At 42.5% G+C, this 27,652-nt stretch overlaps 1 protein-coding gene across 2 annotated transcripts in view; it reads left to right on the plus strand.

Moving 5' to 3' along the window:
- The window catches only part of LOC140069249 (uncharacterized), a 159,744-nt gene extending 136,019 nt beyond the window's left edge, over nucleotides 1–23,725 (plus strand). The window contains exons 1-5 of one of the 2 annotated variants that reach the window (XR_011848743.1): nucleotides 6,193–6,375; nucleotides 13,633–13,800; nucleotides 18,384–18,458; nucleotides 18,546–18,605; nucleotides 23,516–23,725. The gene's annotated coding sequence lies outside the window, so the exon portion shown is untranslated. Of the gene's footprint in view, nucleotides 1–6,192; nucleotides 6,376–13,632; nucleotides 13,801–18,383; nucleotides 18,459–18,545; nucleotides 18,606–23,515 lie in introns of those variants that run through there. The other variant, XR_011848742.1, reaches the window with a different exon arrangement.
- Nucleotides 23,726–27,652: the final 3,927 nt, after the last annotated feature.

The raw sequence follows: 27,652 nt of genomic DNA on the forward strand, positions 1-27,652 counted from the left end.
TTGGTCCGTTTTTAGTCAGTTTTTCCCAATTATCTTAATAGAAAAACAGGTTGTAAGCAGCCAAATGCATGGTAAACGGACTGAAAACGGAGGTTTAAAAACGGACATAAAACGCCATGTGTGACATCACCCAAGGGTGAGGTTATTACATACATTTTCAAACACATCACAACAGATCTGAGAAGAGATTTGCCTAATTGCATTGATGTTAACATTTTGTTTACAAAACGCAATAGAATTGCGTTGATGCATGCGTTTTGTTAACACAATGTTGACTGCAATGTAATTATGCAAATCTCTTCTCAGCTGTTCTCATGTGTTTGAAAATGCCATGTGTGAAGACACCACAAAAATGTTGTGCAGCACTTGTTTAATACATACTTGCTTTTTGAGGGCGCATTCACACGATGCGTTGCGTTTTTGACACATTCCAAAGGCTTGAACCTTGAACACATGTTGAAGTAACATTGCGTTTCCATTGCATTTGCTAAAACCCAATGTTACTTCAACATGTGAAGCCTTTGGAATGCGTCAAAAACGCATAAAAAAGTGACTCAATGCATCGTGTGAATGCCCCCTAAAGGGATTTTCCCAAGAATTGGATAGGGCCTAACTTGAATTTGTGGGAAAACCCTTTTAAGCAGAGAAAACAGGAGCTGTAACTTTTTCCTTGTATTAATAGACGTCTCTTAACACTATAAATACGCCTAGGAGTTATATATTTATTAATGAAAATTTCGTACTCCTCCTCGGTTAAAAATACTCCTCAAAAATTGTGAGAGGAGTATTATTACCCTTCTGGAAAAATGTTAATGCGTTTATCTATCTACTGTGTTGCTGTCTTCAGGAGGCCAATATGATTGAAAGTTGTTGAACAGGGAGCAATAAGATACTGCTTTAATTTTTTGGTTGGCACCTCGCGATAAATAAGCAGGGTTTTGGGTTGCAGTTTGGGCACTCAGCCTCAAAAGGTTCGCCATCACTGCACTAGGCTATGGGCTTAGTGGTTGTCTATTTGTGGATTTTATGTAACTAAGAGCTGTTATCTGCTACTGTTACAATGTGACACAGATTGCACTGGTATATAGAGAGGGATCTTCTCAGAGATTATTATTGTAACAGGGGCCCCTGCAACTGGATCATATCTTGTGTTGTCTGGAGGTATTGTGCATAGGACGGGGTGAGCCCTCTTCATACACAGGTGGGGTTTGCTGCATATTGCCTCTTAGGGTGCGGTCACACATCGCGTTTACTGCATGCGTTTAAAAACGCATTGCTACAACTGAAGGGAGATTTGCCTAATTAAACAGCTGTTAACACCTGCGTTTACAAAATGCATGCGTTAACCGCGATGTTAACGCATGCGTTAACAATGCGTTAACACTTGCGTTTTGTAAACCCAAGCGTTAACAGCTGTTTAATTAGGGAAATATCCCTTCAGCTGTAGCAATGCGTTTTTAAACGCATGCAGTAAACGCGACGTGTGACAGCACCCCCACGTCTTCCGATGCAGCTGACAACGGTGGCGCATGGGCAATACAGTAGTATTGCAGTATATGGTAGGAACGATCAGACAATCTAGGGTTAATGTACCCTAGAGTGTCTAAAAAAAATAGTAAAAAAAAAATTTCTAAAATGTTTCAAAAATAATTAAAAAAGGAAAAAACAAAAGTTCAAATCGCCCCCCCTTTCCCTAGAAATGATATAAAACGTAATAATAACAGACACAATAGGTAATTCTTGATCTATCCAAATCTAAAACTACTTAATGCCGGCGGCTATCCCCATAGCGACTTTTACACCATTTTACAACACATAGAAAATGGAATAAAAAGTGATCAAAATGTCACACAGTCCTAAAAATGATAGCTATGAAAAAGTTATTAAATTAAAACCTGTATATATTAATTTGGTATCCCTGCGATGGTACCAAACCAAAAAAGAAAGTAGACGTGTTATGTAAAGCGCACAGTGACAGCCATAAAAACTGAGCCCACAAGGACATGATACAAACACGTTTTTTCCAATTTTTCCACATTTGGAATTTTTTTCCAGCTTCCCAGTACACGGCCTGGAATAATAAATAACATCACGGGAAAGTAAAATTTGTTACGCACAAAATAAGGCCATACACAGGTCTGTACACGGAAAAATTAAAAAGTTATGGATTTGTGAAGGTGGAGAGCGAGAAATGAGCGAAAGAACCCTGCGTCCTTAAGGGGTTAAAAATTACCTTCATTTTCTTAGAACTCAAAGATGAATAAATGCATGTAGGTAATCCTACAATTCTATCAAAATATAGAAATGATTGCTCCATACAGTGGAGAAAATGGAAAAAAAAAACCCTAATGTCTAAATCGCCGCTATTTTATCCACACACAAAAATAAAGTGATCAAATGCTCGTACAGTCACCAAAATTGGGATAAATGAAAAAATATAGAAATTTTGTATTTTCTTGATTGTACTGACCAAAAGGATAAAGGGAAGGGGACATTTGGAGCGCACAGTAAAAGCCGGGAAAACAGAGTAAGAAAATGGTGCAAATGTGATTTTTTTCAGAAATTCAATACATAAAAAATATTTATTACCGTTTTTTTTTTTTTTTTTTTAAATCAAAGGTGCCTTATATATGAACTGTACTTACAGACAACAGCTGCCTTGTACTGTGCACAGGTCTGCCACCTGCTGGTCATTCATCCTTATAATCAGGTGCGCCTTATAATCCGGTGCGCCTTATATATGAAACTAGATGTTTTAGCAGGCATTTATTGATGGTGCGCCTTATAATCCGGTGCGCCGAAAAAATGCGGTACATGTTCCCAGCTTGCATGGAGTAATAGAATTTGCTTTCGGTTGAGGGGAGTAAAAAATGGTGACGCAAACACTGAAATAAGGTGACAGACAGTGGCGTAATAAGACTGTAATGTGCCACGGTACAAACTTTGTGTCAGGTCCCCATATAGCAAAAACCCACAGCAACGTCCACACATTATATTGAGCAAACACTTGTACTGCATAAACACACAGACAAATATGTGCCTGTAATGAATGTAATGCAAATATACCAGAAATGAATGTACTGCACACAGAAATATATACGGGCAGTCCCCGGGTTACATACAAGATAGGGTCTGTAGGTTTGTTCTTAAGTCGAGTTTGTATGTAAGTCGGAACTGTATATTTTATCATTGTAATCCCAGCCAGAACTTTTTTGGTCTCTGTGACAATTGGATTTTAAAAATGTTGGGTTGTCATAAAAATCAATATTAACCCTAAAGCTTCATTACAGACGCCTGTGATAACTGTTACAGCTGATTATTGCAGCCTGGGACTAAAGTACAATAATTACCAATATCCAGAGGTCTGTATGTAAGTCGAGTGTTCTTAAGTAGGGTACCGCCTGTATTAGCATTTGATCTGATCTGTATATAAATATATTGACAATAAATGTACTGCACCCCGGGGGTGTGATACATATAACAGAAATATGCGGCCTTTTCCATCAGTGCTGGCCTGGTCCATATCCTGGTGGTCTCCTCACAGGCTTCAATTACCCATCAGGTATAGATCCTTAGGGCGCGGTCACACGTTGCGTTTGCAGACGCAAACGCAGACCAAACCACGCCCACTTGGGCGGTCCGCGGTCCGATCGCATCGGCGATTTCCATAGAAACATAGAGAAACGCCGATGCGATTGGACCGCGGACCGCCCCGGTGGGCGCGGTTTGGTCTGCGTTTGCAAACGCAACGTGTGACAGCGCCCTCAGGGTGCGGTCACATGTTGCAGTTAAAACTGCATCGAAATCAGCTTTGAGGTGGTTTTAGGTGCAGTTTTGTCAATTAAACAGGTGAAAGACATGAACTGAATGAGTGAATTTGACTTTGAAGGGGAAACCTGCTCCACAAATGTCATTCACCCGTTCATGTCTTCAGTTCATGTCTTTCACCTGTTTAATTGACAAAACTGCAAATAAAACCTCCTCAGGGCGCGTTCACACGTTGCGTTTTGACCTGCGTTTTCATTGCGTTTAAAACGCATATAGGACAGCTGAGGAGGGTTGATTTGCCTAATTACATCCCTGTTAACATTTCCGTTTACAAAACGCATCGTAAACGTGATGTTAACGCGTTAACACATGCGTTTTATTAACGCATGCGTTAACATTGCGTTTAGAAACGTAAACGGTAATATAATTAGGCAAATCACCTCTCATCAGCTTTTGTATATGCGTTTCAAACGCAATGAAAACGCGACCAAAACGCAACTTGTGAACTTCTCCCGGCCTTCACTGCAGGATTTGCCAGCCAGGTCTCTCCAGCTCCTTGCTACACATGTCCACACTGCACCACTAAAAATATCACAGTTATTTACAGTATAGTTTCTCCTGGATAACCAGCTAAGATGAATTATGTTGTGGCCAGGAATGGAGATATGTAGACACTGCATGTTTTTGCCAAGTGCTTCTTACAAAGGTCATTTCTGTCCATTGTGTTTTTGTTTCTATATTTTTGCTGTGATGTTATGATATGTCTTGTCACGTGAAGTGTTTTGTAATCACAGCATAAAAATTTCCCATTTTTGTGATAAAATAAAATCTAAATAACAAACATTTACTCCATACAACTTTCTTTTTGCTACATATAATAAATACACAGTGACCCCCTCAATATATTGTACACATAGGGGGACATTTACTATGGCGTTTCCGCCAGTTTTGTGGCGCTCTCACCACATGTTCTGCTCTCCTACCTATTTATTAGCTGTCGGGGACAGAAAAAATTACTTTTTCCGTCTGCTCCGACTCTTCTCCGAAAAGGGGCGTGGCTTTGGCGGAGTGGAAACTCAGACAGAATTAATATGTGTCACAGCCATTTTTGGGCGCTGTAAACTGGCGGAAAGTAGACCAAAAGAAAACTGGTCTAGCAGGGACTGTTGGACACATTTCTGGTGCTTGGGACAGATTTTGGTCCCAGGGACAGAAAATGGGCTCGGGGACAGAAAATGGGCTTGGGGACAGAAATGTCTCTGTACAGCTCTACAATATTAAATGTGTATCTTCTTTCCGAGAGCAGGTCGGTAACAAAGCCAATGCAGACACCGACACTCTAAGTAAATGTCCCCCATAGACTATATTTCGTTATATAGTACCCCAGAGGTCGCACTAACATTTTTCCAGAACGGTAAAAATACTCCTCTCACCATTTTTGAGGAGTATTTTTACCTGAGGGCGTGTTCACACGTTGCGTTTTGACCTGCGTTTTCATTGCGTTTGAAACGCATATACAACAGCTGAGGAGAGGTGATTTGCCTAATTACATCACTGTTAACGTTTCCGCTTACAAAACGCATTGTAAACGCGATGTTAACGCACGCGTGCGCTGCAGCGCCGAAGCAGTTTCTACTATAAAGTTTAAAAAGTGTTAAAACCGCGATACCGCGGTTTTAACACCAACGAGACTAAGCACCGGCACCAGCTCACCCTGAGCTGGTGCCCGGTGTTTGCATCTCATACCTACCTTCAGAAGTGGTAGGTTTCCTTTAAAGGAAACCTACCATTTGATTTGGTGCATTATGAAGCAAACATACCTTGAGACTGCTGTAGCTACACTGATGCAGGATCATATCTTGTTTAATCCCGGAGTGGTTTTGTTGAAAAAACAATTATAACATTATGATAATGAAGCTCTGTCCCTTCTATGGCGCTTGCTTTCCCGCTTCTCATAGCAGTAGAGTTTTTCTCTGCAGGAGATGATGATGCAATCACTCTTCTCCCTGCCAGACAGAATAATCAATTGCTGCACCATCCCCCAGCTGTTGTATATGAGTGAACCAGCTCAGGTTGATTAGTCACGCTCGACTTAACTCCATCTGTAATTCCAAGCTCCCGTGTGTAATGTGTTTATCTTGGCAGCCATGCTGACTCAGCTTTCCCAAGGTCCTGAATGTTATAATTGTTTTTCAGCAAAACCACTCAGCTCAGGGATTAACCAAGATATGATCCTGCATCAGTGTAGCTACAGCAGTATCAAGGTATGTTTGCTTCATAATGCATCCAATCACATGGTAGGTTTCCTTTAATAGGAGGACTCAGGTAGAGGAAGAAACTATAGAACTTTTCCCCCTCCTAAAGTAAGATATGGAGGAAACTGCAGCTGATGAATTTCTAAGAAAGACTAAAAATTGGTCACTGCTGACAACAAGCCTCATCCACATCCCTCTGTGTATAGAGAAGGTGTCAGGGTGCGGGGGAGGGGAGATGTTCTGTCATGTAATGGGGTAAATGTGTTTCTTCCACATGTAATGAAGGTTTTGTGTCTTGCAGGATTTATTATCTATTGAGGATCAGAGATGAGTATTGTATCTCCCAGTGATGGTAAGATTCTCCCGCTGTCTACCTCCGGCTCTTCTACTTCTTACACTATTACTGATATGATATCACTGCTGTTCTCACATCCGGCTGCAATTACATGTTCTGAGATTTATGCTTTATGTTACAATGACTAAAAACAGTGATGAGGATATTACCTCCATACTGTGTCCTTATAGTGGTATCTGTGTATTGTGTATATGATATGTGTGTTATGTACATTACATGTATACAGGAGGCAGTGATGGGGATATTACCTCCATACTGTGTCCTTATAGTGGTATCTGTGTATTGTGTATATGATATGTGTGTTATGTACATTACATGTATACAGGAGGCAGTGATGGGGATATTACCTCCATACTGTGTCCTTATAGTGGTATCTGTGTATTGTGTATATGATATGTGTGTTATGTACATTACATGTATACAGGGGGCAGTGATGGGGATATTACCTCCATACTGTGTCCTTATAGTGGTATCTGTGTATTGTGTATATGATATGTGTGTTATGTACATTACATGTATACAGGGGGAAGTGATGAGGATATTACCTCCATACTGTGTCCTTATAGTGGTATCTGTGTATTGTGTATATGATATGTGTGTTATGTACATTACATGTATACAGGAGGCAGTGATGGGGATATTACCTCCATACTGTGTCCTTATAGTGGTATCTGTGTATTGTGTATATGATATGTGTGTTATGTGCATTACATGTATACAGGGGGCAGTGATGGGGATATTACCTCCATACTGTGTCCTTATAGTGGTATCTGTGTATTGTGTATATGATGTGTGTGTTATGTGCATTACATGTATACAGGAGGCAGTGATGAGGATATTACCCCCATACTGTGTCCTTATAGTGGTATCTGTGTATTGTGTATATGATATGTGTGTTATGTACATTACATGTATACAGGAGGCAGTGATGGGGATATTACCTCCATACTGTGTCCTTATAGTGGTATCTGTGTATTGTGTATATGATATGTGTGTTATGTACATTACATGTATACAGGGGGCAGTGATGGGGATATTACCTCCATACTGTGTCCTTATAGTGGTATCTGTGTATTGTGTATATGATATGTGTGTGTTATGTACATTACATGTATACAGGGGGAAGTGATGAGGATATTACCTCCATACTGTGTCCTTATAGTGGTATCTGTGTATTGTGTATATGATATGTGTGTTATGTACATTACATGTATACAGGGGCAGTGATGGGGATATTACCTCCATACTGTGTCCTTATAGTGGTATCTGTGTATTGTGTATATGATATGTGTGTTATGTACATTACATGTATACAGGAGGCAGTGATGTGGATATTACCTCCATACTGTGTCCTTATAGTGGTATCTGTGTATTGTGTATATGATATGACTGTGTTATGTACATTGCATGTATACCTGAGGCAGTGATGAGGATATTACCTCCATACTGTGTCCTTATAGTGGTATCTGTGTATTGTGTATATGATATGTGTGTTATGTACATTACATGTATACAGGAGGCAGTGATGTGGATATTACCTCCATACTGTGTCCTTATAGTGGTATCTGTGTATTGTGTATATGATATGTGTGTTATGTGCATTACATGTATACAGGGGGCAGTGATGGGGATATTACCTCCATACTGTGTCCTTATAGTGGTATCTGTGTATTGTGTATATGATGTGTGTGTTATGTGCATTACATGTATACAGGAGGCAGTGATGAGGATATTACCCCCATACTGTGTCCTTATAGTGGTATCTGTGTATTGTGTATATGATATGTGTGTTATGTGCATTACATGTATACAGGGGGCAGTGATGGGGATATTACCTCCATACTGTGTCCTTATAGTGGTATCTGTGTATTGTGTATATGATGTGTGTGTTATGTGCATTACATGTATACAGGGGGCAGTGCTGGGGATATTACCTCCATACTGTGTCCTTATAGTGGTATCTGTGTATTGTGTATATGATATGTGTGTTATGTACATTACATGTATACAGGGGGCAGTGATGGGGATATTACCTCCATACTGTGTCCTTATAGTGGTATCTGTGTATTGTGTATATGATATGTGTGTTATGTGCATTACATGTATACAGGGGGCAGTGATGGGGATATTACCTCCATACTGTGTCCTTATAGTGGTATCTGTGTATTGTGTATATGATATGTGTGTTATGTACATTACATGTATACAGGGGGCAGTGATGGGGATATTACCTCCATACTGTGTCCTTATAGTGGTATCTGTGTATTGTGTATATGATGTGTGTGTTATAAGAATCAGGAGTAACACTAAAGCTTCATTGCAGACACATTTGATAACTGTTTCAGCTGCTTATTGTAGCCTAGGAGTAAAGTACAATAAATTACCAATATCCAGAGGTCCGTTTGTAACTATGGGTCGTATGTAAGTTGAGTGTTCTTAAGTAGGGGACCGCCTGTACTTGGTTATGCATCTGAGAAAAATGTTTCTGCAGGTTTTGGACACCCCACCAATTCTCTATGACACCTCTAAACAACCTTAGGGAAGTATATGTTCATCCATGGGGCAATTATATAAAACAACCTCAGTAGGTGAAAAGCCTATTTAATCCCTAGAACTGTCATCAACTATATTATTACCCCAATAGAGATTTGTACTTTAGTCTCTAGAATAAGTGGACTAACGTATTCCTCGATCCCTGGCTGTGGTCTTTGCTTTAGTTACAGGATAGGGTTCAGATTACCCAGAAAAGAGGTCCACACACACAAGCACATGTTCATAGCTACTTACCTTTGGTAGCTGTACTTAGCCAATCTGCAACCTCTGGAAGGGGTAAAGCGGCTTCGGGGTGTATATATGAGGGTCTTCACTACTCTCCCTACATTGTACTAAGCACATATAAACATACTTGTGTAAATGGACAGTAGCAAAAGTGAATCTACGTGATACTCAACACTTATCCACCACGGAGCATATAGAGTCTTAGGCTATATTCACACTAACGTATGGAGGACGTATATACGGCTGACGTATATACGGCCGATATACGTCCTCCATAGACTGCAATGGGCGCATGGCGCCCTACGGGAGCGGTACGGTGCTGCACACGTGCGGCACCGTACCGCTCCGTACCCGGGAAAAAGATAGGACCTGTCCTATCTTTACCCGTAGTACGGCGCCGTTCGCCATTACTTCCTATGGAGAGGGGCGGGGGTGAGCTGCGCTCACCTCCTCTCCCTGTGCACTGCCGTTGCCCGCTACGGTACGGTGCGGGCGGGCAACGACAGTGTGAATATAGCCTTAGACTGGTGTCTCACCCTGTGGGTGCACTGAACCATCGTAGGGTAAAAGGCCCTTGGCAGACATTGCTTGTCACCTCTTTGCCATAGTCCACCCTCCATCCATTGGGTCCCAGTGTTACTCCAGTCTTGCTTCCTCACCTGTGAGTATAGATAAACCTACTGGGCCAGCGAGGGTCACGGACTGTACTGATCCAGGCTCCTTTCCCCTAGGCTTTCTGGTAACCAGTGGTCACTTCATTTATTAGAGCTTTAAAGATTTTACCTTCTAGTATGGACCTTTATGTATCACTAAGGCCTCTATCAGCTATTTTAAAGTCTCATAGTTGTTAATGTACTTACTATATCAGGTCGGGAATCTTAAGAAATCCAAAAAAAGTCACATTCTTACCCTCTGCCACTTTACCCCCCTCCATCAGTGCCCTCACCTCCGCCTCCTGTACAGACAGGTAGGTCAGGAGTGGTTCTGCTGCTGTTACCTCATGTTGTGTGACCGCTGCACATCTGATGTAGAATTAACCTCATTCCTGGTTTCTAAAGCCATCTACAAAAAAACTTAAAATGCAGATTAGTGATATATTCAGGTTAGACATATTAAAATATAACTGGTTCATTTATCATTAAATACAACCCGTCTACCTCATGTCTCCCCCCTTTGAATCTAGTGAAAGTAGTGGAGCTGGATTCAATGTAATACATCATGAAGAAGGCACATTGTAACCGAGGTTTCTAGTCATGAAGAGGTGAAATAGTAACAGGATAGTCCAAAACTACTACAGAAGCTTTATATACACAGGCAGCAGTAGGATACAAAACCAAGAAGGGTCCAGGTTGTCATGTGACACACGATCAGCAGCTTCCGGCCTGTTTCCTCTCCTCTGAGGTGCTTGGCTTAAACTTAAATGAGAACAACAGAAAATGAGCAATATACTGCAGAAGAACACAGTTTTGGGACCAATGCTGTATGATAGGAGACGTACAGCATACAAATTCCTTAGACCTTATTATAAAACTATACAGTCATAATAGGGGCACATACTGGGGGCACATGCTGAGGGACAGTGTTACTGAGCAAAAGCATCACTAGAGCCAGTGACGTAGGAGGCTTCTAGGAGTGTTATACCTTTTGCCTAAAAAGCTCCTAATAATAATCTCAGTCATAGCTGCGGAATAGGACTAATAGTGTAGGGTCATGGGAAGGTTTTACTCCTGGTTAAACCATTAGAATTACAGAAGTTGCAGCGAATCAAACCCAAAATCTGCTTAGGGCCGTCAGGGTTATCAGTCCTCAGTAATGAACACACATTCTCATTGTTCCTTTTGTCTTTTAACATTCCAACACTTGTCCCCCTCCTCCTCCTCCTGTGTCCCCCTCCTTCTCCCTGTGGTTTCTGTAGTACTATGTGTCTCAGCATGCCAGGATAACAAAGAAGGAATCTAACACACCATTGTAACATCTAAGTTCACTGTATCATCCTACACAGATTGCTAAAACTTTTGACCACACCCTTCAAACTTTAGGTGTATTTATAAAGTTTTACACTACATTTCTGATGTTATTAAACATTCATCACAAGGAGTCTCACGTCCAAACCTGCAATGAACAATCTCCACGATTGTGTGCTGGACTTTCCTCACATCTGGCAACTCTGATGAAATACCATTAGCTCTATACATGATATAGGCAAAACAAATCTTTATATCTTTGCCATAATCTGCAGGACTGTATAAAGTAATAAACTCCTAGAACATCTACAGTATCTGGCAAGGGTCAGCTCAGGGAATCCAATTGGGACTGCACAACCGTCCAGGAGCTCTCCCCACAGAAGTCCAAGGTCCGTAACAAATATGTTACTACCCAGTTTTTGGACTTTGAAGTTCTGAGAGGTGACTCTTAGATAAGCAGCACAGTCTCCTACATTTATTCCCTGGGTACTATATCTTAGTTGTCCTCTAAAGTTACAGCATTCGCCAAATACAGTTAAATACAGCTGAGCGGACTGTGGGTGCAAATCCAAAGATCTTTAGGCAATGCATCATTCTCCATACCACTGGTCTACTAAAGTATATCAAAGTGAGAAACATCTGCCCCCTACAGGAGAAACATCTGAAGCTGTAAATGGAGTATTAACACTATTCTTTGTTCTGTTGGGAGCCCACACTTTTTCTTATCTAGTCATGACTGGATGTATTCCAGTGTGGGGGTTGGGTCTAGGTGCCACACTGTACATGTCTCCCACCAGTCTGGGTGTTTCTATACACTCTGCAATTCATCCACCATTTTAGGGTGGAGGTAGAACTTTTCCTGAATGTTGTCTCTCTCTTTTGTCTGTCCAACTTTTTTCGTTCGTCATCGTCATAACACTCATACAACACACGATTTCCTATGTTTCTTTATAACCTCCTCTGGTCACTTCCTCTGTAACTTTCTTCTATCCACTTGCAATTTCCGTCGTATCATTATCATGCAACCAGCCTTTTGCTCTTTAAAGAACCTTTCCATTTGCTAACTTCCAAACAACCATCTTTTGGCATTCTTTGTCCTTTTCAACATTCTCTGACATCCTTTTACAGCCTCTTTTCCCTCTCTCTCTCACGATCTGTACTGCGGGTTTCCCTCCAAATTGCCTCTCATCCTACCTAGCAATTTTCCCATAATTTTCTATATTATCTCTAGTGCCGACACACACACAGTCTCTCTTCCTTAGGGCAGTTTTAACCACTTTTATTTGATTTTTTCCTAAACTTTTGGCCGTCAAGTATGACTGAGCTAGTCCCTTTCCTTCAAGCAGATTGGGATCCTACCACAAAAAAAATGTATAAAGTCTGACTGTCCAAACTCAGTCTCCTTTGTCTCAAGTGAATTACGATCCACCAACTACTTTTCAAGGCTGACTCTTTAGTTAGGGGCTATTCTAGGATGTTACTTTCCTAAAACTAGTACAGTACAGTATCACAACAAAGCGCTATCAAACACACATGTTCAAACTCACACAATACCCATATACACTACCACACATCACATGGAGTTTTCAAAATAAAATAACAAGATTCTTTGGACTGGGCAATATAGGCATGCAACTCACCGGACATGGGACAATCCAAACAAGGAGAGACAGAGCAAATTGTAAAAATAAGCTTCCTACCTTTTTGTGCAGCTGCATGGTCTGTCTGTCCTGAAAGGATGATCCCCAAGTTGTCCGATAGGCGTCATGCAAACCCTGTCCCTGTTCGGACGCCAATTTGTTAGAGAAATATCTCCTTACTCGGATGTGATGTGTTTCCAAATCATTGTATAGTACGAGCTGCTCGGTGAATCTCTCAGACCTTCACATGTTTGAGAGAATTCCACTTTATTTAGTCAAGAGAGAGTTTTTATAGGTTCTTGGGACAAAGGAACCTACTGAGCATGTCCGCATTCCAATTGCCTTGAATAGGATGTATCAGTGTAAAATGATCTTTGTGCGCGGGGGATGGTACTATGCATAGAGGCAATGTAAAGATACATAGGGGCAGATTTATCAAGCAGTCTGAAAGTCAGAATATTTCCAGTTGCCCATGGCAACCAATCACAGCTCAGCTTTCATTTCACCAGTGCTCATGAATATTTTAAAGGGGAGCTGTGATTGGTTGCCATGGGCAATTGGAAATATTCTGACTTTCAGACACTTGATAAATCTGCCCCATAGTGTGAGAACACAACAGAAAATGGATTCTATTCCCTCACAAGCTGTGTATCTAATCCTATCCTGTGTGATACTGCCTGATGAGCTGTGTATCTAATTCTATTCTATGTGATACAGTCTTCTGAGCTGTGTATCTAATCCTCTCCTGTGTGATACTGCTGAGCCGTGTATCTAATCCTCTCCTGTGTGATACTGCTGAGATGTGTATCTAATCCTCCCCTGTGTGATACAGTCTGCGGATACGTCCCTCACATCTCCTCTTATTCTTACAGTTTGTCCCATAATAATCTCCCGGACACGTCCTTCGTCCCGTTGGCTTCTGTAATAAGGAATAATCCGGACCTGAAGACACTGGACCTGTCTGGTAACCGCCTGGCTGGTCCTGACCTCAGTGTCCTGCTGGAAGCTCTGTCCGGTCTCCGCAGGTTGGAGAAATTATAGTAAGTATAAGATATAATGAAGTTTCTCTGGGTAATAGACACTTTGTATCCGTCTCCTGTGTGATACTGCTGAGCTGTGTATCTAATCCTCTCCTGTGTGATACTGCTGAGCTGTGTATCTAATCCTTTCCTGTGTGATACCGCCTGCTGAGCTGTGTATCTAATCCTCTCCTGTGTGATACTGCTGAGCTGTGTATCTAATCCTCTCCTGTGTGATACAGCTGAGCCGTGTATCTAATCCTCTCCTGTGTGATACTGCTGAGCTGTGTATCTAATCCTCTCCTGTGTGATACTGCTGAGCTGTGTATCTAATCCTCTCCTGTGTGATACTGCTGAGCTGTGTATTTAATCCTCTCCTGTGTGATACTGCTGAGCTGTGTATCTAATCCTATTCTGTGTAATACTGCCTGCTGAGCTGTGTATCTAATCCTATCCTGTGTGATACTGACTGCTGAGCTGTGTATCTAATCCCATCCTGTGTGATACTGCCTGCGGAGCTGTGTATCTAATCCTCTCCTGTGTGATACTGTCTGCTGAGCTGTGTATCTAATCCTATCCTGTGTGGTACTGCCCAGCTGTGTATCTAATCCTCTCCTGTGTGATACTGCTCAGCTGTGTATCTAATCCTATCCTGTGTGATACTGACTGCTGATCTGTGTATCTAATCCTCTCCTGTGTGATACTGTCTTCTGAGCTGTGTATCTAATCCTATCCTGTGTGGTACTGCTCAGCTGTGTATCTAATCCTCTCCTGTGTGATACTGCTGAGCTGTGTATCTAATCCTATCCTGTGTGATACTGACTGCTGAGCTGTGTATCTAATCCCATCCTGTGTGATACTGCCTGCTGAGCTGTGTAACTAATCCTCTCCTGTGTGGTACTGCTCAGCTGTGTATGTAATCCTCTCCTGTGTGATACTGTCTGCTGAGCTGTGTATCTAATCCTATCCTGTGTGGTACTGCCCAGCTGTGTATCTAATCCTCTCCTGTGTGATACTGCTCAGCTGTGTATCTAATCCTCTCCTGTGTGATACGGTCTGCTGAGCTGTGTATCTAATCCCATTGTGTGTGATACTGCCTGCGGAGCTGTGTATCTAATCCCATCCTGTGTGATACTGTCTGCTGAGCTGTGTATCTAATCCTATTGTGTGTGATACTGCCTGCGGAGCTGTGTATCTAATCCTATCCTGTGTGATACTGTCTGCTGAGCTGTGTATCTAATCCTATCCTGTGTGATACTGTCTGCTGAGTTGTGTATCTAATCCTATCCTGTGTGATACTGACTGCTGAGCTGTGTATCTAATCCTATCCTGTGTGATACAGTCTGCGGACACCTCTCTCACATCTCCTCTTATTCTTACAGGTTGGATAATAATGTTCTCCCAGACACGTCCTGCGTCCCGTTGGGGAATAATCCGGACCTGGAGATACTTGTCCTGTCTGGTAACCGCCTGCCTGGTCCTGACCTCCGTGTCCTGTCTGGTAACCGCCTGGCTGGTCCTGACCTCAGTGTCCTGCTGGAAGCTCTGTCCGGTCTCTGCAGGTTGGAGGGATTACAGTAAGTATAAGATATAATGAAGTTTCTCTGGGTAATAGACACTTTGTATCCCTCTCCTGTGTGATACTGCTGAGCTGTGTATCTAATGCTTTCCTGTGTGATACTGCTGAGCTGTGTATCTAATCCCATCCTGTGTGATACTGCTGAGCTGTGTATCTAATCCTCTCCTGTGTGATACTGCTGAGCTGTGTATCTAATCCTCTCCTGTGTGATACTGCTGAGCTGTGTATCTAATCCTATCCTGTGTGATACTGCCTGCTGAGCTGTGTATCTAATCCTATCCTGTGTGATACTGCTCAGCTGTGTATCTAATCCTCTCCTGTGTGATACTGCTGAGCTGTGTATCTAATCCTCTCCTGTGTGATACTGCTGAGCTGTGTATCTAATCCTCTCCTGTGTGATACTGCTGAGCTGTGTATCTAATCCTCTCCTGTGTGATACTGCTGAGCGGTGTATCTAATCCTCTCCTGTGTGATACTGCTGAGCTGTGTATCTAATCCTCTCCTGTGTGATACTGCTGAGCTGTGTATCTAATCCTCTCCTGTGTGATACTGCTGAGCTTTGTTTCTAATCCTCTCCTGTGTGATACTGCTCAGCTGTGTATCTGATCTCCTTTGTGATACTGTCTGCGGAGCTGTGTATCTAATCCTCTCCTTTGTGATACAGCTGAGCCGTGTATCTAATCCTCTCCTGTGTGATACTGCTGAGCTGTGTATCTAATCCTCTCCTGTGTGATACTGCCTGCTGAGCTGTGTATCTAATCCTATCCTGTGTGATACAGCTGAGCCGTGTATCTAATCCTATCCTGTGTGATACTGCTCAGCTGTGTATCTGATCTCCTTTGTGATACTGTCTGCTGAGCTGTGTATCTAATCCTCTCCTGTGTGATACTGCTGAGCTGTGTATCTAATCCTCTCCTGTGTGATACTGCTGAGCTGTGTATCTAATCCTCTCCTGTGTGATACTGCTGAGCTGTGTATCTAATCCTCTCCTGTGTGATTCTGTCTGCTGAGCCGTGTATCTAATCCTATCCTGTGTGATACTGCTGAGCTGTGTATCTAATCTCCTGTGTGATACTGACTGCTGAGCTGTGTATCTAATCCTCTCCTGTGTGATACTGCTGAGCTGTGTTTCTAATCCTCTCCTGTGTGATACTGCTGAGCTGTGTATCTAATCCTATCCTGTGTGATACTGACTGCTGAGCTGTGTATCTAATCCTCTCCTGTGTGATACTGCTGAGCTGTGTATCTAATCCTATCCTGTGTGATACTGACTGCTGAGCTGTGTATCTAATCCTCTCCTGTGTGATACTGCTGAGCTGTGTTTCTAATCCTCTCCTGTGTGATACTGTCTGCTGAGCTGTGTATCTAATCCTATCCTGTGTGATACTGTCTGCTGAGCTGTGTTTCTAATCCTCTCCTGTGTGATACAGCTGAGCTGTGTATCTAATCCTATCCTGTGTGATACTGCTGAGCAGTGTATCTAATCCTGTCCTGTGTGATACTGCTGAGCAGTGTATCTAATCCTATCCTGTGTGATACTGCTGAGCTGTGTATCTAATCCTCTCCTGTGTGATACTGCTGAGCAGTGTATCTAATCCTCTCCTGTGTGATACTGTGTGCTGAGCCGTGTATCTAATCCTCTCCTGTGTGATACTGTGTGCTGAGCTGTGTATCTAATCCTCTCCTGTGTGATACTGCTGAGCTGTGTATCTAATCCTCTCCTGTGTGATGCTGCTGAGCTGTGTATCTAATCCTCTCCTGTGTGATACTGCTGAGCTGTGTATCTTATCCTCTCCTGTGAGATACTGCTGAGCTGTGTATCTAATCCCCTCCTGTGTGATACTGCTGAGCTGTGTATCTAATCCTATCCTGTGTGATACTGCCTGCTGAGCTGTGTATCTAATCCTATCCTGTGTGATACAGCTGAGCCGTGTATCTAATCCTATCCTGTGTGATACTGCTCAGCTGTGTATCTGATCTCCTTTGTGATACTGTCTGCTGAGCTGTGTATCTAATCCTCTCCTGTGTGATACTGTCTGCTGAGCCGTGTATCTAATCCTATCCTGTGTGATACTGCTGAGCTGTGTATCTAATCCTACCCTGTGTGATACTGTCTGCTGAGCTGTGTATCTAATCCTCTCCTGTGTGATACTGCTGAGCTGTGTATCTAATCCTCTCCTGTGTGATACTGCTGAGCTGTGTATCTAATCCTCTCCTGTGTGATACTGCTGAGCGGTGTATCTAATCCTCTCCTGTGTGATACTGCTGAGCCGTGTATCTAATCCTCTCCTGTGTCTGCTATTTCCAGAAGATTCTCCCTAATAATCTATAGATATACAATGTATACAGGAACCAAGTCCAGAAATCTTGTAATAACCGTCCGCCATAAATATAGAGGAGAGGAAGATACAGAATCATCTCATTATTAGGAGCTGACTATAGCGCCCCCCAGAGGTCACATCCAATATTCCAGGACTGGAGAGGAGACACTGAGCTGTGGATGACGAGCCCCGGCCTTGTCCTTCTCTTATCTCTGTGATCCGGTAATACATGATGGGGGCACCCTGCACCCACATATCATCTCCAGCACCCAAAGTCTTACAGGACAGGAAGGTGCAGAGTTATTCCCCATCACCTCTAGGGGGCGCCGTATATACACCCCCCTGACAGCCCTGTGTGATAATATAGGACCATAATGTCATACATATAAAGCTCCACAAGTAACACAGAAGTGATAGGACAAGTGATAATAACCAGGAATCACCGGAGCACAAGGAAAAAACCTGTGAGATGTCAGAAGTTTATGTGCAATTAATTGTTATTAAAGGGGTTATGCCATCTACTTTTTTTCCTTGGAGTGCTGCTTCCTCACTTGCTACAGCTGAATGGGGTTTGTGTCAGAACCTTTTTTAAGACCTGCACCCGCTTTACCTCTACATGTTGCCGCTCTACATCATTTGTTTTCTATCTTACACATCTATTACCACTTAGTTTACATCATGCCATATGCAATCATTTTTTGAAGGCAACAAGTCAAAATTATTACACGGATGATGAAGAATCTTTGACCATATCAGAAACTACAATTTCTTCTTTACAGGTAAATGAAAACATTTTTGAGTAATTTGTCATGTAAGTTTGATTATTAAATTAACTAAATGTCTATTCTTTTAACTACATCTTCAAGCTGTCTCAGCAAGGGGAATCAAGCGAGGAAGACCCTGGCCACGGTCCAGAATATGATGCGGTAATTGATATTTATGCTTCTTCATATGATGCTAGAGTTTAAAGGGGTTTTTTCCACGATTCAAAGTTAGGCCCTATCCACAGGATCGAGCCTAACTTGCTGATCCTGTGGATCGGACCTAACTCGATTTGTGGGAAAACCCCTTTAATAGCAGATTGTTAGATTCATAGCTCATTTTACTGAACAAGAAGCACACAATTTCATCTACTGTGCAGTGGTAGTGCTGGGCTATAGCAGGTTAGTGCCCATTTATTGAGATGGCTGCTGAGCTACAATACACATAGGAAAGGCCAATCTGCTTCCTGCACAAAAGCTGTTAAATTAGCAGATTAAAGGGGCTATGTGAGACACCACTACCCCCCAAAATTAATGCCATGCGTAGTGCATGTGCATTGTGTACAGATTGGGGGTCATTTACTAAAGGCCCGAATTTTACCGTTTAGCGCCGATTTTCCCTGAATTGCCCCGGGTTTTCGGCGCACGCGATCGGATTGTGGCGCATCGGCGCCGGCATGCACGCGACAGAAATCGGGGGTCGTGGCCGTCGGAAAACCTGTCGGATTCGAAAAAACCGCCATATTTTTTTAAAAAAATGTGTCGCTTGACATGCAGTTACCTGCACCCAGGCTAGCTTGGTGAACTTCAGTGAACTCCGACGGACTTCAGCGCAGCAGCGACACCTGGTGGACAATCGGGCGCACTACCTTAGTGAATCGCCGGAAGACACGAACCAGCATCGGAGAACCCGTCGCTGGATCGCGAATGGACCAGGTGAGTAAATCTGCAGTGTATAGTATGTGTGTACAGAGTATGTGCAATATGTACAGAATATTTGCAGTGTGTACTGAGTGTATAATGTAGGTTCAGTGTGTGCTAAGTGTATGTGCAGTGTGTGCTGAGTTTATAGTATATGTACTGAGTTTATAGTATATGTGCAGTATGTACTGAGTTTATAGTATATGTGCAGTATGTACTGAGTTTATAGTATATGTGCAGTGTGTACTGAGCGCAGTGTATGCTAGGTGTGTGTGCAGTGTGTACTGAGTGTACAGTGCATGTGCAGTGTGTGCTAAGTGTATGCGCAGTGTGTACTGAGTGTATAGTGTATGCGCAGTGAGTACTGAGTGTATGCGCAGTGTGTACTGAGTGTATGCGCAGTGTGTACTGAGTGTATGCGCAGTGTGTACTGAGTGTATGCGCAGTGTGTGCTAAGTGTATGCGCAGTGTGTACTGAGTGTATGTGCAGTGTGTGCTAAGTGTATGTGCAGTGTGTACTGAGTGTATAGTGTATGTGCAGTGTATGCTAAGTGTTGGTTCAGTGTGTACTGAGTGTATAGTGTATGTGCAGTGTGTATCGAGTGTATAGTGTGTGTGGAGTGTGTATTGAGTGTATAGTGTATGTGCAGTGTGTATCGAGTGTGCAGTGTGTATTGAGTGTATAGTGTGTGTACAGAGTGTACGGTGTATGTGCAGTGTGTGCTAAGTGTATGCGCAGTGTGTACTGAGTGTATAGTGTATGCTCAGTGTGTACTGAGTGTATGCTCAGTGTGTACTGAGTGTATGCTCAGTGTGTACTGAGTGTATGCGCAGTGTGTACTGAGTGTATGCGCAGTGTGTACTGAGTGTATGCGCAGTGTGTACTGAGTGTATGCGCAGTGTGTACTGAGTGTATGCGCAGTGTGTACTGAGTGTATGCGCAGTGTGTACTGAGTGTATGCGCAGTGTGTACTGAGTGTATGCGCAGTGTGTACTGAGTGTATGCGCAGTGTGTGCTAAGTGTATGTGCAGTGTGTACTGAGTGTATGTGCAGTGTGTGCTAAGTGTATGTGCAGTGTGTACTGAGTGTATAGTGTATGTGCAGTGTATGCTAAGTGTTGGTTCAGTGTGTACTGAGTGTATAGTGTATGTGCAGTGTGTATCGAGTGTATAGTGTGTGTGGAGTGTGTATAGTGTGTGTGCAGTGTGTACTGAGTGTACGGTGTATGTGCAGTGTGTACTGAGTGTATAGTGTATGTGCAGTGTATGCTAAGTGTGTGTTCAGTGAGTACTGAGTGTATAGAGTGTGTTCAGTGTGTACTGAGTGTATAGAGTGTGTTCAGTGTGTATAGTGTGTGTGCAGTGTGTACTGAGTGTACGGTGTGTGTGCAGTGTGTACTGAGTGTACGGTGTGTGTGCAGTGTGTACTGAGTGTACGGTGTATGTGCAGTGTGTACTGAGTGTACGGTGTATGTGCAGTGTGTACTGAGTGTACGGTGTATGTGCAGTGTGTACTGCGTGTACGGTGTATGTGCAGTGTGTACTGAGTGTATAGTGTATGTGCAATGTATGCTAAGTGTGTGTTCAGTGTGTACTGAGTGTATAGTGTGTGTGTAGTGTGTACTGAGTGTACAGTGTATGTGCAGTGTGTACACACTGCAGTGAGTACACACTGCACATACACCGCACACTCAATGCACACTGCCCATACACCGCACACTCAATGCACACTGCCCATACACCGCACACTCAATGCACACTGCCCATACACCGTACACTGGGTAACCACTGCCCATACACCGCACACTCAGTGCACACTGCCCATACACCGTGCACTGGGTAACCACTGCCCATACACCGTACACTGGGTAACCACTGCCCATACACCGTGCACTGGGTAACCACTGCCCATACACCGTGCACTGGGTAACCACTGCCCATACACCGTGCACTGGGTAACCACTGCACATACACCGTGCACTGGGTAACCACTGCACATACACCGTGCACTGGGTAACCACTGCACATACACCGTGCACTGGGTAACCACTGCACATACACCGTACACTGGGTAACCACTGCACATACACCGTGCACTGGGTAACCACTGCACATACACCATACACTCAGCACACTCTGCACATACACTGTGCACTAAGTGTACGGTGTATGTGCAGTGTGTATTGAATGTACGGTGTATGTGCAGTGTGTATTGAGTGTACGGTGTATGTGCAGTGTGTACTGAGTGTATAGTGTGTGTGCAGTGTGTACAGAGTGTATAGTGTGTGTGCAGTGTGTACAGAGTGTACGGTGTATGTGCAGTGTGTGCTAAGTGTATGCGCAGTGTGTACTGAGTGTATAGTGTATGCGCAGTGTGTACTGAGTGTATGCGCAGTGTGTACTGAGTATATGCTCAGTGTGTACTGAGTGTATGCGCAGTGTGTACTGAGTATATGCTCAGTGTGTACTGAGTGTAAGCGCAGTGTGTACTGAGTGTAAGCGCAGTGTGTACTGAGTGTAAGCGCAGTGTGTACTGAGTGTAAGCGCAGTGTGTACTGAGTGTAAGCGCAGTGTGTACTGAGTGTAAGCGCAGTGTGTACTGAGTGTAAGCGCAGTGTGTACTGAGTGTAAGCGCAGTGTGTACTGAGTGTAAGCGCAGTGTGTACTGAGTGTAAGCGCAGTGTGTACTGAGTGTAAGCGCAGTGTGTACTGAGTGTAAGCGCAGTGTGTACTGAGTGTAAGCGCAGTGTGTACTGAGTGTAAGCGCAGTGTGTACTGAGTGTAAGCGCAGTGTGTACTGAGTGTAAGCGCAGTGTGTACTGAGTGTAAGCGCAGTGTGTACTGAGTGTAAGCGCAGTGTGTACTGAGTGTAAGCGCAGTGTGTACTGAGTGTAAGCGCAGTGTGTACTGAGTGTAAGCGCAGTGTGTACTGAGTGTAAGCGCAGTGTGTACTGAGTGTATAGTGTATGTGCAGTGTATGCTAAGTGTGTGTTCAGTGTGTACTGAGTGTATAGAGTGTGTTCAGTGTGTACTGAGTGTATAGTGTTTGTGCAGTGTGTACTGAGTGTATGGTGTGTGTGCAGTGTGTACTGAGTGTACGGTGTATGTGCAGTGTGTACTGCGTGTACGGTGTATGTGCAGTGTGTACTGAGTGTATAGTGTATGTGCAATGTATGCTAAGTGTGTGTGTAGTGTGTACTGAGTGTATAGTGTGTGTGTAGTGTGTACTGAGTGTACAGTGTATGTGCAGTGTGTACACACTGCAGTGAGTACACACTGCACATACACCGCACACTCAATGCACACTGCCCATACACCGCACACTCAATGCACACTGCCCATACACCGTACACTGGGTAACCACTGCCCATACACCGCACACTGCCCATACACCGTGCACTGGGTAACCACTGCCCATACACCGTACACTGGGTAACCACTGCCCATACACCGTACACTGGGTAACAACTGCACATACACCGTGCACTGGGTAACCACTGCCCATACACCGTGCACTGGGTAACCACTGCCCATACACCGTGCACTGGGTAACCACTGCACATACACCGTGCACTGGGTAACCACTGCACATACACCGTGCACTGGGTAACCACTGCACATACACCGTACACTGGGTAACCACTGCACATACACCGTGCACTCAGCACACTCTGCACATACACTGTGCACTAAGTGTACGGTGTATGTGCAGTGTGTATTGAATGTACGGTGTATGTGCAGTGTGTATTGAGTGTACGGTGTATGTGCAGTGGGTACTGGTCCGGGAAGAGGCTTTTTTGTGGTGTTAGCCACAGTCCGGTTAGGAGGGGTGTTGGTATGATCCACAGTTTGGCTTGGTTTGCAGGAAAACGGGGGTCATTGTTTGGCATTGCCAACTACAGTTTGGTCTGGGGTATATGGTGGCATCTGCAACAAGGGGTGAAGCGGGTCACCGGCGACAGGGTCAGTCCTATGGTTTGAACTTTCTGAGGAGGCGAAGAAAAGGATTGTGTATCCCTTGTTTACTGCATGATGTAATATTATTTTTACTGCCACAATTTGCTATTTCTGTGGAGAAGATTCTGACTCAGATGATTATGACCGCGGGGCAGATATATCGCTGTTAATATTTTAACTTTTATTCTTCCACACAGAGCATTGCGTCTGGCCTCATATCGCTGTTTTACCCAGATCCAAATGGACAATACACAGGTTTCCAATATTACTTTGATGTTAATCCAGATTTATTTGATATGGACCTAAACTTCTGAGGCTGGTTTGATATGTTTTTGCATGACACTTTTATGTTAAAATTTTTAAATAAAATGTGTTAAGATTCTACATAAGTTTCTGTTTATTTATTTTATAGTCTCTTCTATTTTATACTCTTGTGGTGTTTCCAATATATATTTTAACCTATAGTGTAATAATATGCAAATTTATATTTAAAAATATTCTAGACCATATTTTAGCTGTAATTGTTAGTGAAGGGTAACAATTGTGATAACAAAGTGTGCAATATTGTTTAATAATAAAACTTTATTACCGGGTTGTGATCGGATACATGTCACATAAATATTCAAACATTTAGTAAGAATAGTTTTGGTTTGACTGGCAATCACAAAGAGGGTACATTACACCACAGGTGGTTGTCCACTCCTATGCTCTGTCCATTCAAAGGAAATCTACCATCAAAATCCATCATGATAAAATAAAGTGCACTTACTCATAGATCCAGGCACAGGGACTGTGGTAATCTTCCATCTAAAATGAACTTTTATATTTATGCCAACGATAGATGGGGATTTTTACAGAGCTCCTCCATGCTGTAGCTCCACAGGCTGTCACACTATAATATAATCCCTCAGCACTTCCCCCTTCCTTTGCCTGATGTAATATCACACAGTAGGAGGAGGGAAGTGCTCATTCACAGTGTAACAGCCTGTAAAGCTACAGCACAGAGGTTCTCTGGTAACTCCCGCAGGGACACTTATAGCTCATAATTATAAAAGTTGATATTAGAAGGTAGGAGACCACAGATAACAAATATAAGATGATTACCACAGTCACAGTGCCTGGATCTATGAGTAAGTGTTCCTGGTATATCATGATTAATTTTGATGGTAGATTTCCTTGTAAACGGAATGAGAGAAAATAGTTGACCTCTAAAAATCTGTAGATAGTGTATAAGTTTAGCAAAGCTGACACAATAGTCCTCAATAATTAGGAATATGTCACAGGCAACATTGTTTTAAAGGTCGACCGCTATATATTTTAAATAATAGTAAACAATTGAAAAAACATTTAGTACACTGGTATATAACAAGACAAAACCTAAATGTAGAACATAAAAATTGTGTCTGCACATAATTACAACCCAAGTGCAGGTGATAATAGTAAACTTTGCAATATATTTTGTAAAGGAAAAAATGTTCCAATTTTTGTGCCCCTTTCTTCTCCCATAGTGAGCATCTTAGTGAGTATCTTATAGCCTTCTCAACTCTGTTGACATAAACAATGACAAGAGGCAAAAGAACCACTTCCATTCCTTGAGAACATATGTATATGTCAGTGTATATGCACATTTTACAAGCATCATAGCAGTCTTCTCTCAACTCTGCAGCAGACTGGAGTGACAGTGGACCCTGCTCCCTCTGGATGGAGCAACGCCACCAACCAGCGGCACTCCTTAACCTGACAAACCTCCTGCACCATTAACCCCTACGGGACACAGCATCTTTTGGCCTAAAGGACGCAGCCCCATTTTTCAAATCTGGCCTGTGTCACTATAAGTGGTTATAGCGTGGGAACGCTGTGAGATATCCAGGGGATTTTGAGATTGTTTTCTCGTGACACATTGTACTTCAAATTAGTTTAAAAATTTGGATGAAATCTTTTGCGTTTAGTTATGAAAAAAAACAAAATTTGGCAAAAATTTTGAAAAATTCTTTATTTTCAACGTTCTAAATTCTCTACTTTTGATTCAGAAAGTCATAGCACCCAAATAAATTCATAACTTACATTTCCCAAATGTCTGCTTTATGTTGGCATGGTTTTTTAAGATTCCACATATTTTACTAGAATGTTATGAGGCTCAGAATTTGGGTGCCATTTTTCACATTTTTTGTAAAATCGCCAAAACCTGTATTTAGATGGACCTGCTCAACTTCTAATTGACACTGAGAGGCCTAAATAATAGCAAGACTCGTAAATTACCCCATTGTGGAAACTACACCCCTCAACATATGAAAAACCACTTTTAAGAAGTTTGTTAACCCTTTACGTGTTTTATAGGGGTTAAAACAAAATGGAGGTGGAGTCTGCAAATTGTAATATTTTTTCACAATACACTCATTTTGGGTGGAAAATTTTACATTTCTAATGGATAAAATGAATAAAGGCTCCACAAAGTTTGTTACCCAATTTCTCCCGAGTACACGGATACCCCATATGTGGTGGTAACCTGCTGTATGGGCGCACGGCCGGGCATAGAAGGGAAGGAGGCGCCATTCAAATCAGATTTGCTGTCACATTGTACAGGCTATAATTTTTTTCTTTTTTTTATTGTGCACCTATAGGGGCTTATTTCTTTTGCCACATGAGATGCACTTTTCTAATACATAATTTTGGGGCATCTATAGCTAATTGGTGAGATTTAATTAACTCTTTGTTGGTGGAGGAAATGAAAATCATCAATTTTTAGGAAAATTTTTATGTGTTTTTTTTTTTTTGGCCGTTAACCATACCATGAAAATAGTATATTATTTTTATTCTTTGGGTCGCCACGTTTATGAAAATACTTCATTTATATATATTTTTTTATTTTTTCCCATTTTTACTGTATAAAAAGTAATTTGGCAAAATTGTTGTTAATTTTAGCATCACCGTCTTTCATATGCATAACTTTTTTATTTTTCACCTCAAAAATCTGTTTAAGGGCTTATTTTTTGCAAGAATGATTGCTCTTTTTAGTGGTCTTATTTTAGATTGCGTAACTTTTTAAAATCACTTTTTTAGAGCATTTTTAAAGGGCATTAATAAAAAATCATCTTTAGCAGAGAGAGTTTTTTTAGGTTGTTTTTTACGGGGTTCACTTTGCGGATCTAATAACGATTCTGTTTTATTATACAGATTGTTACGGACGCAGGGATACCAAATATGTGGGGGTTTTGTGTATTTTATTCAATTGTACTGAATAAAAACTAATTTGGAGAAAATCTTATTCATTTTAGCATCACCATCTTTTCATATGCATAACTTTTTTATTTTTTGGCAGATAAATCTTGTTAGGGGCTTATTTTTTGCGAGAAGAGTTGTTCTTTTTAGTGGGCTTATTTTGGAGTGCATAACATTTTTTAAATCACTTTTTAGAGCATTTTTTATAGGGTATTAATTAAAAATTATCTTTTTTCGGAATGTTTTTTGCGTTTTTTTCCTCCGGCGTTTACCGTGCGGGTCCAGTAACGATTCTGTTTTATTATGCAGATTGTTACGGACGCGGCAATACCAAATATGCGGGGTTTTTTTGTGTTTTTATGTTTTTTATACTTTATTAAGTTTTTTTTATGGGAAAGTGACATTTTAGGGGCTTATATTTTTATGTATTAATTTTTTATTTATTATAATGTGTAGTGTTAACTGTTTTTGCATATTTTTACTTATACATACTTGAACTTAAACCAGTGATGCTCTGATCACTGGTTTAAGTTCAATACACTGCTCTACAATACTATTTTATTGTAGAGCAGTGTAAACTGTCTGAGCAAGCTTGCGCATGCTCAGACAGTTTACAGCCAGACCCGGAAGGGGTCTGGCTGCCATGGAGACCGGGCAGCTCCGGGGCACATGCCAGTCCTCGGAGCTGCCCGGAAGAGGATCGGATCCCCCGGTAAGCGGCACGGGGGATCCGATCCACAGCGCTAACACCGTTACACGCCGCGGTCATGTTTGACCGCGGCGTGTAAGGGGTTAACACGCGCGATCGGAGCCGGCTCCGATCGCGGGTGTTAGCGCAGGCTGTCAGCAGTACTAGACAGCTGACAGCCGCTGCTTCTGGTACCGGCTCCGTTCGTGAGCCGGTGCCAGAAGCAGGACGTTATAGAACGTCCCCGTGCGCTAAGCATCTAGCCCCGGGGACGTACTATAACGTCCAGGTGCGCCTAGGGGTTAACAAGTGGGCAGCCCGCCACTCAAGCGGAGTGGTTAGGTTCAGCTGGCACACAGCATATCATCCAGTGACAAGTAAGGAGAACACGATCAGCAGAGATAGCTGCAGTGCTGGTTTAAAGGGC

This window comes from Engystomops pustulosus, chromosome 7 (assembly GCF_040894005.1).
Source record: "Engystomops pustulosus chromosome 7, aEngPut4.maternal, whole genome shotgun sequence".
NCBI classification, from domain to species: Eukaryota; Metazoa; Chordata; class Amphibia; order Anura; family Leptodactylidae; genus Engystomops; species Engystomops pustulosus.